Here is a 6266-nt window from a genome sequence, read left to right as displayed (position 1 = left end):
TGCCAAAGGGGTGCTTTGGTTGGAGAAAATGCCTTAGGGTGTTACGGGCAAGCATTATCACCTAACATGCTGGGGGTATATGGCTGCGTAACTTCGTAGCCTTTTATACACAAGCGGAGCTGCTAATATAACACAACAGCTAAATAAAGCCCTAAAAGTAACGTTAAAATTAAAATTACACACGAGTGCTTTCTAAAAATGAAACAGAAACTGAAACAAAATTTCACCGCCAGGAGGCCGCCGGTAGCTACGAACGCTCTTTTCAAATTTTACAATATGGCCGTTAGCATTGTGGGGTGCGTTTCGACCGCGTTTCGGCGAATGCTGAATGTGCTTCTTCGATTGTGTACATTCGTGAAATGTGTTGCATTTCCCGTGCATATGTGTTACAGAAGTGTGTACGCTTGTGAAGTGCCTTCTACATGTGGTGTTTAACTCAAACGGGCAATTATCGTGTCGGCAAGTGTCCGGGCTTCCTTTTGCTTTGCTCAGGCCGAAGGACTGCTGCACCGCTTTATGTTTGAGATGTTCGAAAGAAGAAGGCATGGACGATTTTTTTTTTCTGCGTGACTAAGAGGTATATGCGCCGATTACATTGCACTCGCGCTGAAATCGCACTGGTTGGTTCGGTGCCGGTCATACGAAGGCGGACAGCGTACTTTGCGGCTGACGCAATCGTCTCTAAAGGTAAGCCTCTTCTCACGCATATTGCGCTTCGTGGGAACAGTATCCTACCGAATTGCTGCATTCTGTGTCTTTTTGTGCCGGAACGCTCCAGAATGTGCTGAAATGAAAACGTGAGACACGCGCTTGTTTTCACCTGGCTGCCAAAATGACTTCGCACATGTGGTAGATGTCGCGGCGAGTTACGCAGATTTCGCGCAAGAACATCAGTCTCAACTTTCTTGAACAGAAATAATGAATGTGCTACGTTTCCTTGCATTTTGTACGCGCAGGAGGTTCACGAAACGATTTTCGTTTCTTGACAGTTTGATACTTGCGCTCAGTTCGCAACGACTCGGTTTTGTTCTACCGTTTCCTATCGTGCAGCAAGGTCATGTTGGCGTACTACCTTAATTCTTCTAGCACTCTCGACTCCCCCCTCCCCTCTCCTCCCTTATCTCTTACACTTCGCGCTCGCTCTCCTGAAACCTCTTTCATGCTTCGTCGTCTTCTTTCACTCGAAGCACCGCGACCCCCCCCCCCCCCCCCCCCGCCCTTATTTTTTTTTTATTTACTCGGAGCATAGGCGCGCACCGTCCTGCTGCTCGGGGAGCGTCCTCCCGCAGCCCTTCTGTTTAAACTTTTTGTTCAGGAGGCTGTGTTCGTTCTCGGCGGCCGTTCAGCGCGGCACGCTTCTGCGCTCGTGCTCTCGGCATCGAAGTGTGCTGGTCGGCCGGCCTGGTTGCATATTAGTTTATTCCAAACTGCGTAAACTATATGCCGCTATCATCAGCCTATGTTAACTTCCCCGCGTCTGGATTTGCCTTTTTTAATCACAATGGGAGCATTTTTCATTTTACGGAGACTATATTTTGCGGTCGCCCGTTGTGTGAATTTGTATTTTTATTATGCTGCTTTTGTTATGGCGTTTACTTTCGCTCTCGAAGAATCATTTAGGTGCGTATTTTATTTTCAGCAAGACTTCAACTAAGGCACTTGTACACGTGCTAAGTCAGCTGATGTGGTTCAAACCATCCAGTTTTCATGATTTTTGTGGTCACATTTCAACATAACTGTTTGACCGCATTACTTGATTTTTGTAGTGTCTTTAGACTAGAATAAATGGATATTCGGTACTGATGCCTCAGCATTCAAGTAGAGGTCGACAGCTTGAATTCTGTGGCCAAATATTGTACCGGATGTCGCTATTGCAAAGTTTGATTCTGACCAGATGCTTACTTTTTTGTGTCTTTTGCTTAAATGTACATATGAAGCGGTTATCATAGCCTTATAGTCGCATATGTTTACCTTATTTGCTCATCACAGTGCGCATATTGCAGGCAAATTTGTGACTTACTGTTATTAAAAAATTTGTAATGTATGTGTTGAAAGCAGTTTACTGATTTAAAGGGCCCAGAAAACAATTTGACTTTCATATGCTAACGTTGCATGTCTGTAGATTGTCTCTAAGTATTGAAGCCTACTTTTTAAAGCTGAGCGGAGACCTTTAGTTTAGAGATATATTACATATTTTATTGCCATTCAGCCGTGTGCCAAGTTGAGAGAAGGAGGATCATAATTTTTGCTTTGTTATTTTTTATATTAGACTTTCCTTAATATTTCTTGCAGTTTGGCAATGAGTGGCAAAATACTGATGGTTTTTGCAGTTTTCTAACCTTAGTAAATTGTTTGCTAATGCCAGTTTTTTTTTTCACATATGTACAAAGGCATCAATTGCCTTAGCTTTTGTACAATGATTTTTAATATTCAGTTACTTGAAACATGGAGTAAAATGAATTCTCTATGGCTACCATTCACACAAACTTGCAGTTCTTACATGACGTCAACATGCTCATCAAGAAGGACGGCAAAAAGGCAGTTGAAATTGGCCTTAACAAGACACTTGTCTTGGTTTTGAAGGACACCATTCGTGCAAGAAAAAAGTATATTGCCCGGGTACTCGAAGTATGTTCTGAGGGAATCCGTGAAAGGAGAAAGAAGCGTAAGTATTAAGCTGCTTCCTTCTGCTTGCTGCATGTGCTATCTAATTGGCAGTTTTTCGCTAAATGCCTACATTTTTGCCATTTTGCATTGCCTTATAGATATACTAAAAACATGGCTGAGCATCAGAAAGAATAATAAAACCATAACTAGCCTGTGCATTTCTTCTTATGTAACAATTTTCGCATTATCTAAATTTAAATTACCTATTGTTCTTCTCCATTGTAATGGTGCAACCTTTTCGAATCTGTTCAACTAGTAGCAGAGAATTAGGTCATACCTGATTCAAATCTTCACAAGCTTTGCTAATTTTTGCTGTCAGATGTTTGGCTTTCAGTTTGCGTTCCTCTACATGTTTTAAATTTTGTTTATTTGCCTTCCTAAATTAGACAATAAATTATCGCCTCAAAACTCGGCTGTCTCTTTTTACCTGCAAGGAGGTACACCATTGTTGTGTTGTTATTTCTATTGTAGATATACAGACAGTATGCATTCTGCAATTCTTGGCAAACATTGGGAACCAGCCGGGAGCTCTGGATGTTGTTTGTATCATTTGTAAGTTTTCTCTTTGTCATTTGAATATTCAGGAAGCCTACTTGAAACCGACATTATTAGCGAATTTTCTTTGTTTCTAAAATGGTTTACAGTCTAACTTGTAATATGTATTAGTGATTCATAATTCAAATAGAAATACTACACAAGTTTTCATCACAACTGTGAATTCTTTGGTGTGAAAGGATTATTTGCACTGTAAGTACAATCAAAAGCACTTTTAAGAGACTCCTGTCATCACATGCTTACCACGTCGTATTGCATACAAGAGTCACCTGATGAAGCACTGGTAATGTCAAGATTGGTGCAGTGTGCCAATTGACTAAGCACTCTGCTGCAGTGGACCAGCAATGCTTTATCAAATGGCTCTTGCAGGCAGCTTGGTGGGGTTTAGCATTTGCTGGGAAGGGGTATCTCAACCTGCTCATGCATGCTAGTACCTAACATGTTCCTAATGTCTGGAATATGTAATCTGAGACTGCTTCCAAAGAAATATTTGCCAGATTGTCTTATCCTACAGGCTTCTGAAGGTGGGTAATGCAGTTTATTAGTTGTAATGCAGTTTAATAATAAGGTAATGCAGTTTAATAATAAAAAAATGCTGTAATTTGCTAGCCAAGTTTGAAATGATGTAATAATTTTAATTCTGAGATTAGGTTTACCACATTGGTTGGGAGAAAATACTGCTGTGTTTCAAGGTTCATGCTGTATAAATATAATGCCTTCAACTATATATGCTAACATTTCATGCATTAACCATGTGGCACTGTCATAGACATTCTCATTTATAGTAAACATTCTCAATAAATCCAAATTGTTATTTTAGCATTTCAAGTTAGTCAACATATTTTTTAGTATTCGAACCATTAGTATTTCAAAGTGCTCAGACTGCCTGCCGCCATAACGATTACAACTCATTGAACACTTGAGCTTCCTGCCGCCTCTTGAGGCTCACCACTGATGTTCTGGATGTCTATGCATACAATGTGCTATGCGTGGAAAATGTTTTAACATGCCATGCTTCAGTGTTGACATTTTTTAGAGCTTCTGGTGTTTGGTTGTTTGGTAATGCTCTGCTGTTGCACATGTAATTGTCGCTCAACTCAAAGCTCCAGTGTACGCTTTCAATGAATAATGTATGAAGTTTCAGACCTGCCACATGGATTAGCGAGAACACTTTTTCCTTGTTTCTAAACCTTAAACGTAAACACTTCAGGAAGCATTGCGATGACCTATAGGGCTCGGCTGGTTGATACTTAGCACAAGGAGTGCACAAGTTCAAAAACGCATTATGTGCTATATATTACATGCACCGTTTTTTTGTAGTGCCCCATCGCTAAGTACTCTTTCCACATTTTTTGTTTGGTTCTGCACTATCTACTTGGCCAGTACAGGGTATGCTGTAGGCCTTGTGTGAAGCCTTCAATTGAGCCAGCTGTTAATATTTTAGTAGTAAACACCGTGCTTCAGTGCTGTTTATTGTTTATTTACATTTTTAACTATCTTAATAAGCATTCCAGTTCATGTGAAATGAAAAGTTCGTGGGGCAGCATAGAAGTTCTCTAACCCAGGTGCTTTTGATGAGTGTAGCCATTTTTGTTTGATAAAAAAGCTTGCATAATCTAAAATTAGCAAGCAACAGCATGCTGCATGAATAAAAATGGGTTGACCTTATGTGCTCTCATTTATGACTTGATCAGACTGCTGGCTTTGTGCCTCCTGAACCAACCATAACAGTATACTCTGCATTGTTAATTGCGAGATAACCACCAGTGCTTTCCGATAGGGCCCTTCCAGCACACTGCTGTGCACTAAAGGGGCATTGGCGTATTCTAAATATAGAGTAGAAAATATGTTGAATTTGCTTTTTGCCAGGTGCAGTGCATATTTATACAGCTGCTCTGTTATGCTCTTCTTTCACAATTGTATCAAGGAACAGGAAGAAAAGCCTGCCACGCCGTGCGTCGGATATACTGGGAGCAGCATCAAAGAAGCTGAAGAGCATTTCCCCTTCATTCAGCAGCGGAAGCTTCTTCGAGTCATCGACTCTACTTTATAGTATTGTTCCAATAATGGGTCGATTTTGGCTGTTCAATGTGACATATGACAAGGGGTCCGACAATTTGTGCTGCTTTATAGAGCACCTCTTTTTGGGCGTCTGCGTGTCGAAGCCAAGATGCGCTGCACGATGCTTTATTTCATCGCTTAAGGCCGAATTTTATGCAAGCGCACGAGTTGACACTGACAAAGCATAGGATTAATATTGTGTACTGCGATTATTGTTGCATACGACTAAAAGTTTTGTTGTTTTTTAAGAAATGTCACCATGCTTTGTGTTCATTGTTCGGTTCTGGTTTTGAAAAAAATTGTATACTTTGCTGTCTGCATTTGTTGAAACTGTTTTGCTTCTTTCATTTTTTTAGGTATTTACGTACATACCATGTATGTTTTTGCCCGTCTGCTAGGCTCTCGGTGAGGAGTGACAGTATTGTTAAATAAATGAGGTTCCATAGCGCGCATCAATGAAGAAACAGAACACAAGTGCCCCCCTGCCCCCCCCCCCCCCCCTCCACCAGCACCCGAGCACCCACTAGCCCGAACCCTGACCCTTCTATGCCGAATAAGAGACTTCCAGTTTCCTTCTGTGTGACATTTTTTTGTAACATGCTCTGTGAATTTGAAAAAAACAATCATACTGGCATGGGCCATTCGAGATGTCAAAATAATAGCATGCAGCATCTCTTTACATGCTAATTTGGTATTACAGGTGGTTAAAAGGAATACCATAAGGCTTTATTGCAAATGTGCACATAGGAAAAGCATTAAGGAACGTGTAGTGGCAAAAGTAATTCCTAATTAGGGAATGCAAAATATGGACGTTATCCGCACTGATTTTTATCAAGGGGTGTAAGGGTGCAATGCCACTGCTTCCACCCTGCAATAGGGTGTAAATGTGATGAAAACACCCCAGTGAATTGGCCCCATAGAAGGGTGTTATGACCAACCGAAGCACCATCTGTGAGGGTGTACTGGCACTCTGAAGCCACTTT

General features: G+C 41.1%; 1 long non-coding RNA gene across 1 annotated transcript; it reads left to right on the top strand.

Annotated features, from left to right (window-relative positions):
* Positions 1 to 300: 300 nt before the first annotated feature.
* LOC146177272 (uncharacterized) lies at positions 301 to 5747 on the top strand. Its single transcript, XR_014701295.1, has 4 exons — positions 301 to 687; positions 2494 to 2665; positions 3139 to 3219; positions 5150 to 5747. It is a non-coding gene; the product is annotated as an uncharacterized LOC146177272 (long non-coding RNA).
* The last annotated feature ends 519 nt before the right edge of the window (positions 5748 to 6266 follow it).

This window comes from Amblyomma maculatum, chromosome 10 (assembly GCF_055883805.1).
Source record: "Amblyomma maculatum isolate TAMU_Amacu chromosome 10, ASM5588380v1, whole genome shotgun sequence".
NCBI classification, from domain to species: Eukaryota; Metazoa; Arthropoda; class Arachnida; order Ixodida; family Ixodidae; genus Amblyomma; species Amblyomma maculatum.
The sequence above is the reverse complement of the archived record's forward strand: the minus strand, read 5'-3'. Positions and strand labels throughout refer to the sequence as shown.